This window comes from Amphiura filiformis, chromosome 2 (genome assembly GCF_039555335.1).
Source record: "Amphiura filiformis chromosome 2, Afil_fr2py, whole genome shotgun sequence".
Lineage (NCBI taxonomy): Eukaryota > Metazoa > Echinodermata > Ophiuroidea > Amphilepidida > Amphiuridae > Amphiura > Amphiura filiformis.
Genome location: NC_092629.1, coordinates 28,033,022 through 28,047,153, shown reverse-complemented (window position 1 = coordinate 28,047,153; position 14,132 = coordinate 28,033,022). Strand labels below are relative to the sequence as shown.

Here is a 14,132-nt window from a genome sequence, read left to right as displayed (position 1 = left end):
TCGTTTAGGGGTAGGGGTAAAAATACTCGATTACGTTTGTACAAAAACATCGGTCTGAAGAATGTGTCATTATTATATCCAAAATTTCAACATTTCATTATTACGTTTCTGGCAGGGAGGGAGGGGTCGGCTGAGAAACGAAACTAGTTACGTTTATAGGACGTCATCGATCTTTTCGTTTGTTCCCTAAAATCTGTTAAAACTTCAACATTAATGTTGCGTGGATCAAATGTTCTTTGTAAAGTATATTTGCACAACCTAAAGAATTAAAGTTGGAGAGCTTCCAATCGAAGAAATCAAAGTTTTCTCGGATGTTATTTATCTTCAGTGAAATCATGAATGACATAAAACCGTCGGATTTAAATAGGTAATGTAGACTAAATTTAATGAGATACACAAGCTTTAGGAAGCGGTGAGCGAGTATGAAAAAAGAGCCTGTTGATCAAACTTGGAATGAACTGTGTTGATGCGCGCATTATGTAATCGTTCATTTCTCCGGAACCAGTCAATCGAATCAAATAAAATTTAGGTATGTGATGCACAACAAAATAGGCTATGCGCTACATTTTGAATTTTTTGATTACTCGGTATTTTTTTCTGGGACACCCTGTATATACAAATATTAGATACAAATTAAAAAACACAAATAAATACAATTTTCAAAGTAAGTAAAAACACAAGTACCGTGGTAAAGCATTTACATGTTATTTGTAATTTATATACTGTCAGTATATAAATTAGCTACATGTATTTGAATGGGGCTTGAACTTGTCAATACTACCATTTTTTTCGGGGTTTTTTTGCCAAATTTTTCATTTCAAAAATACCAAATGACAATTTGAATGACTTATCCTTCACTTTTAAGCAATTTATAAACAGTTTTTAATTTTTTTACACTTGCACTGGGATCACTAAATGGGTCTTTAAATAATTGTTTGAAAGTCTGCACATTTGTTGGACTTCTTACTTCATTACTCAGCTTATTCCAAACTTCAACCCCACTGTACGAAAAAAGATGATTAAAAGTATCCAGTATCATAACCATTTGTGCAAGGCGGTAGAGCCAAGAAATTTGTCTCAGCTTATAAGCTAGTTTAGACATTTAAACATTAACAGTGATTAGAAATGCATTCCCCAATTTGGAAGTGATTTCCACCCTATTATAAGAAACATTATTTCAAAAGAAGTAAGGTGATTGGCACGCAATATATATTCTTGCACATCCCTTCTGTAAAACATTTAATTTACGCATATCTTCACTGAAGCGACCAAACCACACTACAATACACAAATACTACACTACAATAAATATTAAGAGTTTGTACGTCATGAAATGTTTTAAGACGTCTCAATATTTAACAAAGTATCTTCTGTATTACTGAGTTAACATGATTTACATTGTCAGAGACAATACTCTTAAAATTATACTCTTTTAGTTAAGCTGCTAATCCAAATAATTGTGCACTTTCTGATACAAGCATCATAATTTGCACACATGCCGTACATGGTCCAAAGTTTTATTTTAAGATATGGAGGCATTTTGGATTTTACCCTAAAGGTCACGAAAGGTAATACAGGGTAAAAATTAAAATTTCTCCGATCATGTTGAATAAATCCCAATTATTTGTCATAAGGATTTCAAAAATGTATATTTTGTGCTATCTACAACTTATCGTTACCAAGTTATTGTACAAAAACCTAATTTTTGGTCAAAATTGAACATTTTTAGTTGTACAGAAATTCAAAATTGCTCTGATTTGGAGGAAAATGGTGGCAAGTTGTGTGTTTAGCTGACACAAATCATAAAAAGAATAGTTTTGCACATCTACGGTGTTAACCTAATAAGGTACAGGGGAAAAACAGTCAAAAGGCCATGGCCATTGGCTACTGTTGATCGATAATGTATTTGCATAACAAGTAAAGAGTACATTTTAGATGGCAAGTACTATACCTTTTATGATTCGCATGTCAAGACAAACATTTTGCCACCATTTTCACCAAAATCAGAGCAAGGTGAAATTTTTGCCCTGTACAACTAAAAAATTAATGTGCTGTTTATACCTAAAAAAGAGATTTTTGTATAATAATTTGGTAACGATAGGTCGTAGATAGCACAAACTATACATTTTTTAAATCCTTGTGATCAGATGAATAATTTGGTGTACCATTTAACAAGATTTGAGAAATATTTAATTTTTACCCCTGTATGACCTTTCGTGACCTCAGGCGGTCATTAGTAGTCAAATCCAAATTGCCTTTACAGATATAAAATATTTATAAGCCCTCTATTACTCAGAGCAAAATTAAGGTTGCAGTCAAATGTCTTTAGAAGTTATGGCTACTTTTAGATTTGACATTTTTCTCAGTTCAAGCCACTTTTCAGAATGCCAGCCAGGTTAAACAGATAAAAAAAATGATGCACGGAACTCTATGTAGCCAGAAAGTGGCTTCTCTACTAGAGTTACACACATGGTAACATTGAGTCAGCCATATCCAATAATTACATTTTCTTAGGTCAAAATACAACACGAACATTCTACTTTCCATATGAACACTACTGTCGCTGCACTATTAAAATCTTGTGTTTTCCAAAAAAAAAACTACACTGACATTCCACTGATCAGCCAAACACTGGCTCTGTAGGCATACTATCAAAAACTTGTACCTTACCAAAAAAAATTACTGGAAAAAAATTTACCGGAATAATTACTATTTCAATGATGTATTTTGTTTTCCTTCTGTAAATTTGTTATTGTATATATCAACATAAAAGGTTTTGATAGTACTGTGATAAAAAAAATTGAAACAGAACATCATAATTACAAGGCACTTCTTGAACCACAAGTCTAGCCTGCTTCCATGATTACTTTTGGTAGCAGAAGTAAATGAACCTGCAACAATCTATGGCGATTTCCCCAAATGACCCACAAAAATGGTACAGTAGTAGTTCCATTCAAATTTCATGAACCTACAATAATATATATATGGTGATTTGACTCCGGATGACCTCGATTGACCCCAAAATGACCTTGACATTTTTTGTTTTGCTACAGTGGATGTTCATGAACCTACAATTTTTTTATGTTGATATGACCCCAAAATGACCTTGACATTTTTTGTCTTGCTACGGTGGTCGACTGGTCCTTCCCACTTAATTTCATGACCTTGTAACAATCTATGGCAATTTGACCCTGAATGACCCCAAAATGACCTTGACATTTGGTACACTCACCGGAGCCATTTCACCGGTTCAACCAGCATCTTTTGTCTGGGACAACCTCCTGACCACCCCCCCGGCACAACATCTTCCTGTTTGACGTCATCAACATCTGTGACGTCATCGGAGGTGTCCTAGTACTACATTACTAGCAAAAACAATCTTCATAGCAATAACATCCGCTTGACCCGGTGAAAGAGCTCTGGTGAGTGTGCCAAATTTGAGTAGCGTAGAAGTATAATTTTGCTTTCAATTTACATTTACCGCTATGTATGAATACAGTAAGCCAAAAAATTAAGGTACCAGTTATATTCACCCCCTGTATATCCTAAACAAAGACAGATATGTCAGAATTGGAACCAGCAGTCAATGGCTGTATCTTTTAGCTCGAATTTAAGATCTCATTCGTTGAAATTGTTCAAGAAATAAAGACACGGCGATCCCAAAACCCAAGGAAGATACCAATTTAAAAGTTGCAGTTTGCTGTGTTAAATGTCCTATTGATTTGTACACAGAGCGTTCGTGAACAAGAGGACCAGCGCTGGGCTTCCATTGATTAGCACATTAAAACTAGCATCGTGCTTTCATTGATTAGAACTTTTGATTTAGTTTCTTCAGTAGGTTTTTAGATCACCGTTTCTTTAATTCTCAACCAATTTCAACACATAAGGTCTTAAATCAGAGCTAAAGATTACAGGTATTCACTGCTTGTTTTAATTTTGACATATTTGTTTTTATTTAGGATATACAGGGGTGAAATAACTGGTACCTTAATTCTTTGGCTTACTGTATACATCATTATACAAAAATGTATAGTTTTATATACTTTGGAAATACAAGTCAGAAATAATGATGCTCAAAAAGGTCCATGTTCTCTCCCATTACTCTGGCCTTTACACGCTGAAAAAGTCCAGAGTAGTTCATCAAGACCTGTGGATAGTTTAAAACACCACCAAAGACAAAAAAATGGCTTTGAAAAACTTCTGCGATCAGAAAGAGCTGCTGTGTTTTCTTCTCAGTCCGCAGTGCCAAAATGAGTAGCTGTCTGTTAACCTTCTCCTCTGGTTTTGATGGCTGCTTCTACATCTGTCCTTTCCTATTAAAATGGAAAGAGTGGGGAAATGCAAGCAGTAAGTAATTGAGCCCAATGACATTCTTCTTTTATAAGCATATTTGAATAAAAATCCCTTTAAAAGGGAATACCCAGGCCGTACGGAGGTCACATGACTGCACACCCCCCCCCCCCCCCCGGACTGCCCCACCTTAGCTCCATATAGCTGCAAAGAGGTAGGCAGTGTATGCAGTAAGCCTATATAAAACACAGGTCTTCTGATCAGTCAAGAAGGTGGTGATTCAACCAAAGAACTAGTACTCCACAACTGAGCTATGATTGCTGAATAGGCCTAAGTATATGAACTACCTGTATGCTACTAGCCATACTGGTACTACATGTTGCCCTCTGACTGCAGTCAGAGAACATCAGTCCTCATTATGCCAATATGTTTGTATGTATATATATGAATGCATGTGGTGTTACTATGCTATAGAACATTTGGCTCAGAGGTCACAGCTAGGATATCAATTTAAAGTAAATGATTTGGTACATGAAGATCAATCAAAACTAATTATGAACTTGTGACGGCCAGATTTAGTGACCTTCTCTGTCAAACATTGCACAGATTCTCATGTTGAGTATCTGTGATTTTTGTGAGTGAGAATGTTTCACTGGCAAATGCTTAATCAATACTTAATTATTTTGATAAATGTAGGCCTATATCAAACAGTCTAAGTGGAATAACTTGCATGATGGGAGCAGGAGGATTTTTTACAATTAATTTAGTGTCCGATTATAATAGGTTCCTTCTAATGGTTCCTTCTAATTCAGTCTGTGATGAGAACAACAATGCAATTCAAATCATAGATGTTTAAGAAGTGTGACCTCAGACCAGCCAGCCAGCTAGCCAAGTTCATGAATTAGTGGCCATGGCCATTCACCGGTCAACTTTCATATTGCAACATCATCCCTATATGTCAAAAAATAACTTCATAGGCTACAGAACAGCTGTAGGAATAATTGTCATGGGGACTTGAATGAGGTTAATATTCCACCCATTCCCTGGGTAAAGTCAAGCTCTACTGAATATAGTTTTATGAATTTTGTCATGGGGAGTGAGGTTAGTTTTTAGTAGCCTGCAGATCCATTAGATACTCTGCATTATCCTGTAAAATAATTTTAATGAGGACGAAGTTAAATGCATTTGGCTACTTCGTTTCAAAGTAGCCAATTTGGGTTCAAAGGACAAGGTCTAAACTGAATGTAATATCACCCAGGGCTGAAGCCTGGGTGAAAAAAGGTTAATCATCATGAACTACAAAAGCCCTTATATTTTGCACCTTAATTATTTTGATCCAAGCATTTATTAAATGTCTTTACACAAACCTTTACGAAGGGGTGGTCTCGGGGTGAATGGGTGAGGGTGGTGGTGGTCTTAAGTGGCATATTTTCTAATTTCCTGCAGACGTGAAAGATGAAGGTCGGCCGCCATCAATAATATTTTGGGACATTGATAGGTTTTGATAACACTTTTCAATCACGACACTAAAAAATTCTCTGGAGCCCCCCATTAAAAAATATGACCACCCCTAAAAATCGCTCCAAAATCACCTAAAATATGTTTTAAAAAGCAGTTTTTCATCGCATTTCAAGGAAATATTGTAAGAAACTCCATAATTTAACAGGTCCCAAACAAATTGTCATTGAAAATACATATATTGGTGAATCTCCTCACAAATTTGCAGAAGCCAGCAATTTCATTAAGGTGGATTTTTCATAAACTCAATATAGCCATATTTTCAAAATGTCGAAAATGAGAAAGCAAATTTTACCTAATTTCTAACTTAATTATTGCCTTTATTCAGGCTGAGTTTGATATGACCTTTTTAGATAAACATTTCCCATCCTTTGACTATAGGAAAATGCTTTTTCTATTGTGGGATCTTTTTCCAATTTGTTATGAGGGGTCTTTAAAATATTGCATTTTGCATTAGTTCGTAAATCAACAAAATCAAAATGAGCATATTAATATTTTCTAATACTATGTACAATTTGTATTAATCAGAAAGAAAATATTATATAACATCAGTATGTAGATTATTAATAACAACTGAGTGCAATTTTTTTACCGAGAAGTGACTTTTTAATGTCCAAATATCCCATTTTTGGCTGTATTTGGTCAATAATTTACATTCATATATGCCTACATACATGGCGCTACCTAACGGCGCGCTTGATTGTTTGAGACTAAACAACGGCGATATGGCCCAGCGTTTAGGACCGGCTGATATGCGTAGGGATTTCAGTTGGAGAAATACCATTACCATTTGGTACAATAACCATTTGGTCCTATTTACCATTTAGACCAAAACCCAATAGTCTAGGGACCGTTCAAACACTTGGGGGGGGGGCTGATGCAAATCGCGAAAATTTGTCGGGCCACCCCTTTACAGACCTCAAAGGCCCCTCCCCTTTTTGACATGACAATTATGGGTCAACCCCATAGAAACCTATTTCGTTTTAAAGTTTGGAGTGACAGATAACTCATACTGGCCCATGTCCCATGCCTGTGGCACCCCCGGTCATGCATGATGAGCCTATACCGGTTACATTATTTATATACCTTGTAAAGACCGGAAAAGAAGAACAAATAGCCCGGCAAAATGTCACTTTCAATACATGCAGGCCGCATAATTGTGTCTTCTTCTTAATTTTTTGGGTACACTATATTTGATGAATGTAGTATGTTTATACACGTGCCCGTCTCATTTACATATATTTACAGCCCGTAACCAGTTGTAGACGATTTGTTTTTGATGAATTGGCAAATACACGACATAGTATTAGATTATAACTGGTTATTAGACCATATATACGGTTAATAGACCAAACGGTTATTAAATAAAAGGTAATTAGGCCAGATTGTTAATAATACTAGAATTTACGCGGTTCATAATTAAGGTGCCCCCCACCCAAAGGTGTGGAAACAACAAATAATATGCAATATGTTAATAAGCTCATTAATATCAATAAAATATATGCAAATAACATGACACAAAACTATCCAGCACATCAGGCCACCATAAAATACTACATGTATCACAAGACCAAGTTAGAAGATGATCGGTTGTTGCGTTTAAGCTGTAGAGTGGATTGATGAAAATGTAAGCAAAATATGCAAATCAGCTCATCAATATTCATTGATATACAAATAACATGACACAAACTATACAGCACACCAGGCCACCATATCCAATCATCAAATCAAGTTTGAAGTTGATCGGTTATTGCGTTTAAGCTGCAGAGTGAATTAATGAAAATGTAGCTGCAAAATGTAGGCAAAATATGCAAATAAGCTCATTAATATTCATAAATATGCCAATAACATGACAGAAAACTATACAGCACATCAAGCTACCATGACCAATCACCAAACCAAGTTTGAAGTTGATAGGTTATTACGTTTAAGCTGCACAGTGGATTAATGAATTTGCTTCCGCCCGGACAGCCAAACAAAGAAAGAAAGAAACAAACAACCAGTCAACCATTTGGATGATAACATAAGCCCCACATATATGTGGGGGCCAAAAATATTAGACCAAATGGTTATTAGTCTATATCAGTAGACATACTGGTTAATGGACCAAACAATATTATACTAAATGGACATTAGACTATATGATTATTAGACGTGGTAATTATAGCCTTTCTGGTACTAGACCTTTTGTATATACAGACTTGATATTTAGTATGGAATATTTTTTTTGCAAAATTCCAAGACTGGTCTGGAAGGGGTCTGCATAAACCGCACGGGCTAAATATTAATCGGGGTGTGTCGGGAGATGGTGTAACATAATTTTTTGACAGAAAATGTGCTTTCCAAATTCCATTAGTTTACATTATGACGCTCATAATGTAGTGAATTATCCTAAAATTGCGGTTTTAAGGAGACTGAATTGGATTTTTGTGGGGGTAAAATTTCTGAATGTGAGCAACATCATTCTGTTATTATCAAATTTATTGAGGTTTAAGGTGATGTTTACTGAACCTTAATACCAATAAGTGTTCATCAGAACTGAAATGCACTTGTAATGTACCAGTTTTGAAAGTGGGAGGAGCTTTAAAAATATGGCTCTTAAAAGTGGTACGCACTCAGAAAGTTTGAATGGCCCCTTACAATCTTACTGTACACAAAGAAGCAGCGTGAGTTCATTGGACAACCAGAAATCCGCGCAGTTGTTTTTGTACCATAAGTTTATACCATTTGACCCCTGGGGGGGGGGGGTCATTTAAACTTTCTGAGTACGTACCACTTTTAAGAGCCATATTTTAATCTCCTCCCATGTTCAAAAATTTGTACATTGCAAGTGTATTTCAAATGTGATAAATGCCAATTGCTGACGAAGTTTAGGAAATATCACCTCAAACCCCTATACATTTGATTTTGATAATAACAGAACAATTTTGCATAAAGTCCGAAATTCAAGCCCAGTCCTCGAATTTTGCGAGAAAATATTCCATACTAAATGTCAAGTCTGTAGATAAAATGGGTATTAGACCAAATGGTATTAGACCAAATGGCAATAGATCTGACACCTGATAAAGTCCCCGAATGCGTGAGTCTCACGCTCAATGAGATATTGTAAACGTACATCATTACATGTACATATTCACATCCAATTTTAGACAATGCTTGAAGTACCTGTACATGTTATTTGATAGATAACTCATATTATCAAATTCGCCTTTGAAAAGAAATGAAAATTCCATTGCATTGGTAGTAGATATTATATGAAGTATGGCGTGGTGTTTGTTTTGTTTTGTTATAAATGTGTTGTTGTTTTTTGCCTGATCTAACAGTTAACTAAATATTAGTCAATTTTATTTTAAATATGATTTATTACCTAAACAGTGTAATGTTGGTTGCAAATTCCACTTTCGAAAATATGTTTAAAGACACAAATTCCTTGGAAAAAACAAATTCCATTAAAAAAACACATTCTGTTATTAGAAACATATTTCTAAAATCAGCAATCAAAATAAATATATCAATCTAGGAAACCCGAGTTTCATATCATTAGTTAGCAGGGAGATTCATATGCAAATTCCATGAAAATTAACAAATTCCACTATAATAAAAGAGCAAAATCAACATGAAAATAGTTATCAAACTTAAATCAATAATAACCTTGGTTGAGAATTGAAGCCGTATTGTGAATGTAAAATAATTAGTATGTTTATACATTGGAAAACGTTAATTGAGTCTACAAAAAAAAGCAAAAAACGGAAAATCCGCCAAAATCAAAAAACTCCCCTGCAGTATAGGAAAAAAGTCCCACGCTAATTTAAACATATTTCAGAAGTACAACATGTTGGTTATATTATCCAAAAGGTTTGATCCAATGTTAGCCTGAATATAGCAGAAAATGTGATTTGAAAATGCTCTTTTTTCGCTACTTTCAAAATTATGAAAAATCCTGTTTTTGCCCAAATTCCACGATGATATTACGTAATTATATCAAAAAAAATAAATTTTTCTGAATAGGTCATCTTATAAAGCATAGTTCAATTCCAATATGTTCAACTTTCTGTCAGACCCAGGTTATTTCAAAGGACATTTTCATGATGTCAAATGTTGTTCATTTTTAAGCTGTATCAATTCTGAGGCAGGTCAAAAGAGGGCCAATTTTAGGGGGTCATGGAATTTCCCCAGGGGGTCACCTGATTTTTTACTATCATAGTTGTGAACCATCTGACCTAGCTAGACTACATACCAAATATCATTGGATTTGGCTGACCTTCATCTTTCAGCTTTGTGTACAGGCCGCATGGTGCTTAGAAAATATTCCACTTAAACCTAATGCCCTTTACAGCCAATTATGGGTTCTGGAACAACCTCATGGAGATCATTTTCTGTGTGGAGATGCAAAACAATGCTCCATAATGATAAGATCAACACACGACAATAGAAATTGAAAATTGAATACTGTTAATTGATTGCAGCAATAAATTAAAAGTCTCCTGTGGTCTATCCTGTTTTTGGTCTTTTTAACGTGTGTAAGACAAATAACCTAAAGCCCCAAAGTAATGCTCGGATGTGGTTTTGAACCCCGCCCCTCTTGTGCTAGACATACAGACAGCCACAACTTGGACAGCCAAACTGTAGAAATGTGATTTTATATCTAATTTGCATTTACAATTTACATTTTAAATGTTCTGAAGGTGGTTTGGCCCCCTCCAAAGGATTTTTACAAAGAACACACTGAGTAGGAGTAGATATTAGATAACATCTTACCTTTTCGTCAATATCTCTTTATTGCATATTGTTGCTGTTCCGACATCCTTTAGTCCATGTTGGCTGCAAAGTCACTTCTGAATAGAAATATTCCTAACATTAAAAAATAAAAACAAACTGATTCAACATGATTTTGTTTTGGTAAGATCATAAAACAACCAACTCAGTAAAATACTTGGGTAATATGTATTACTCTTGACCAGAGCCCATTCAGGTAACCCTGTTGAAATTCACAATCAATGTATGGAAGATTAAGATCATGTCTTCCATAGCGCCTGTATGGATTTCAACTGGAATAGCCCAATACACACCACTAAATCAAGTTACTATTCTTTTATGTGTTGAAAGGTACCTAAAGAATTAATCATTTTGTCATGGTTACAACATCATCATCATTGATCATTCAAAACACAATTTTTGTAAAGGTTTATGATATATTCTACCCTAAAACCACCAATTTTTTTGGTAGTTGAGTTCGATTAGTTGGCTTGATTTTTCGCAGTGGTGCATCGAACATGATGTAAACCATGTATACCAAACACTACAGTACAGTGCCTCCATGTTGTGACATCATGAATGGAACCAAAAACCTTCCTAAAATTTCAGAATTGTAATAAGAAAACATCCACAGAGCACAACTATTACAAACCAATGGGAACATCAGCCTTCATTCCAAACTTTTTTTTCTTTTTTTTTTCATTTTAACAGGTATGGTCAGCAAAGAGAAACACTGGTTGTTTTTTCTTCAGTCAGATAGGGTTGGACCTGATTTAGTAGTGTGATCTCTTAATGGGGGCAAAACAAGTTTTAAAACATCATTTTATATGATCTGCAGGCTTTCTTAACCTATGAACATAAATGATCTTGACCATTAAAAGTTATGTGGTTCAAGTATGACATCATGCTGATTCAAATCATCAGCATATGCATTGCTACCTGCTATCTACTGAAGATAGCAACATTGAAATAGCAATGTACTATATAGCCTACAAATCATTGTTTGGTGGGCATGGACTGTCATCCTATCTGGACCTATTTTCACATAATCAATACCATTATGATACTTGGTCTTATCATTTTTGAAGGTGCCAGCCCACACCCAGTATCAGGGTTTTCTTTAAGCATTTTGCTGAAGGGGTATTTTCAAATTTTTTTGACCCTTTCAATTGTGAATTTTTCCTCTGAAGGAGTCAAAAACATTGCCCAAGGGGTATTTTTATAATATTATTTTTGAAGACATTTTTAACAATATGTGTGTTTTTTGCCAGCCAGGGGGATGGTCCATACAATCATCCCCCAATGTTGACACCTGTATGTGGGTTTCTGACCAAATTAACATCATATTTGGCCATTTCGAGCGAATTTATTCCACTTTTGCACCATATTTCAACAATTTAGCTTCAAAATGGCATTTTTTTGTACCATAAACTTATTCTTTCTCCAGAAGGTGCTGGATTCACTATACATTTTTTCACCCCCCCCCAGTCAAAAAGAAATCTGCGGCAACTGTTGGGAGCAGTGGCGGATCTAGAGCAGTCACGGATCTAGAGCAGTCAGAAGGGGTGGGTCAATTTTAGAAGAAAATAATAATATTTAAAATGCCCCCTGCGAAGTAAGAAACTTATGCAAAATGAAAACCTAATTGAAGCAATTTGGTGGATCACTTTGGCACTATTAATGTGTAAAATTTTAGTTTAAAAAGCCGAACATTGGACCTAAATTGGCAAATGTCGAAAGCAGAAGCGAAAATGGTCACTTGTTTATACGCATGGTGGTGTCTGAGGTGGTGTCTGTTCCCCCCCAGAGAGGGAAAATTTTGCAAAGTCCAATTGAAGACATATTTGGTGCATCATTTAAACAGAAAAAAGGACCCGAACTCAATTTGCAAGATTTCAAACTGACTGTACTGACACTATACAATTTTAGAGACTCGCAATCACTAAAACATACATGGATCTACCGTATGCTGACAAAATGTGATGGGCCCTACATATCTGGAGTAGGTCCTAAATACCAAAAGCCGAGAATAAATGCACACTATCGGGTGTTTCTCTATTCAAATTTTGTAATATCTGAACGCGTACGTTTTCAAGATTTCGTACGCATTGGACTTTGGGACTATGGATTTGAAGGAGTCAGAAAAGTGCCCGAACGCGTAAATACGCGTGTTTTGTGCGTTAAAGTAAACCCTGCCCAGTATTCTTTGTTAAAAGCCTTTCTTGTTCGGAGTTTGTTTCTTAAATTATTCTTACTTTCAGCTTGTTGAACAAAGCTTCAGGGATTTCAATCCTGGGAGGAGATTACAGTTTATATTATGATCTGTTGCTTAGCTGTAAACTTGACTCTCTGTTTGATAGGAGGGTGGATAGCACTGTCTTAGGTTTCCTGAAGGGTTGCCTAAAACTGAGCGAACACAGGACCAAACACTTTCTGCTGAGTCCTATTCCATATTTTGTTGATCTTTTAAGGTGGCTGTGTACTCTTAGACATGCATGTAGTAAAAGTGCAATAACTTTGTAATTATTCGCGCAAAACATGTAAAAGTATACATTTTTATGAAGGCAAGACATCAATAAATCTGAATATAAATACAGATTTGGGGTAAAAACAACAATTTTGAAGAAAATCACACAAAAATGAGTTTTTGGCAATATTTGTTAGGTACATCATAACAAAAAACACTCTTTCCAAAATATTTTATTTTGTTTTTAGCTCAATCTTGAGGCTCCATTCCAAAAACGTTTTTTTTATTTTTTGATATTGGCCTTATTTTTGAGATATTGACCATATAAGGCATCAAAATGAACTTTTAAAATTCAAAAACGCCTATTTGCACAAAATGATGCCCAAAATCGGAAATAGACCAAAATATAAAAAATGAGAAAACTGTTTCTTGAGTCGATCATGCTTTTTACGATGATCATATTTGCTTACCTATAGATGCTGTATTTATTGAGTTATCGTGTACCTAAATCGTCATTTTACCGAGAAAATGAACATTGAAATAATGGCTGTTGAAGTTTAAAGTGGTCACATTTTGCACTTTCATCGAATCTCACAGGAGAATGCGACAGTTTTCGTTTTTGTAACTTATATTACGTGAACATCGGGTAAATCCACAGCCCCTTGAGAAGTTTGAGCGAAATCCATTCATAACTTGATATTTAAATCGGGAGAAAAAAAAAGAAAAAACCCACATTTTATCAGCTAAAACGGAGCCATTTGACCACTAGGTTTTGTGAAATCAGTGCTTCCGTGGTGTTTCCATAAGATGCGCCGCGCATGCAGATAAGCGTCGCGTATGCGTCGCGTATTTGTGCGTTAACAAATTGCGCGATACGCAACGCGATGAGTTGTTGCGCGCGTGTACCTTGCTGGTACAACAAAGATTTTCTTTCCTTTTCAATTTCAAACACGAGTGGAATAGTGAAATAAAATCCTTAAAATATTGCAGTTGGAGTTTACAAATCTGGATTTTCATTCCTTGTATTTTTAAAAAACATAACAAGGTACAAACATATCATAAAAACTCAATTTTGAGAAAGAAACAATGGCTAGAGTACACA

At 35.3% G+C, this 14,132-nt stretch overlaps 2 long non-coding RNA genes across 3 annotated transcripts in view; both read right to left on the bottom strand.

Annotated features, from left to right (window-relative positions):
- The window catches only part of LOC140146057 (uncharacterized), a 273,862-nt gene that overhangs the window by 132,966 nt on the left and 126,764 nt on the right, over positions 1-14,132 (bottom strand). The gene's annotated exons all lie outside the window — the stretch shown is intronic.
- Positions 1,960-14,132, bottom strand: part of LOC140146043 (uncharacterized) — a 107,070-nt gene continuing 94,897 nt past the window's right edge. The window contains exons 4-5 of one of the 2 annotated variants that reach the window (XR_011858178.1): positions 10,567-10,659; positions 1,960-4,313 (exon numbers count right to left, since the gene is read on the bottom strand). This is a non-coding gene — a long non-coding RNA (uncharacterized lncRNA). Of the gene's footprint in view, positions 4,314-10,128; positions 10,185-10,566; positions 10,660-14,132 lie in introns of those variants that run through there. The other variant, XR_011858179.1, reaches the window with a different exon arrangement.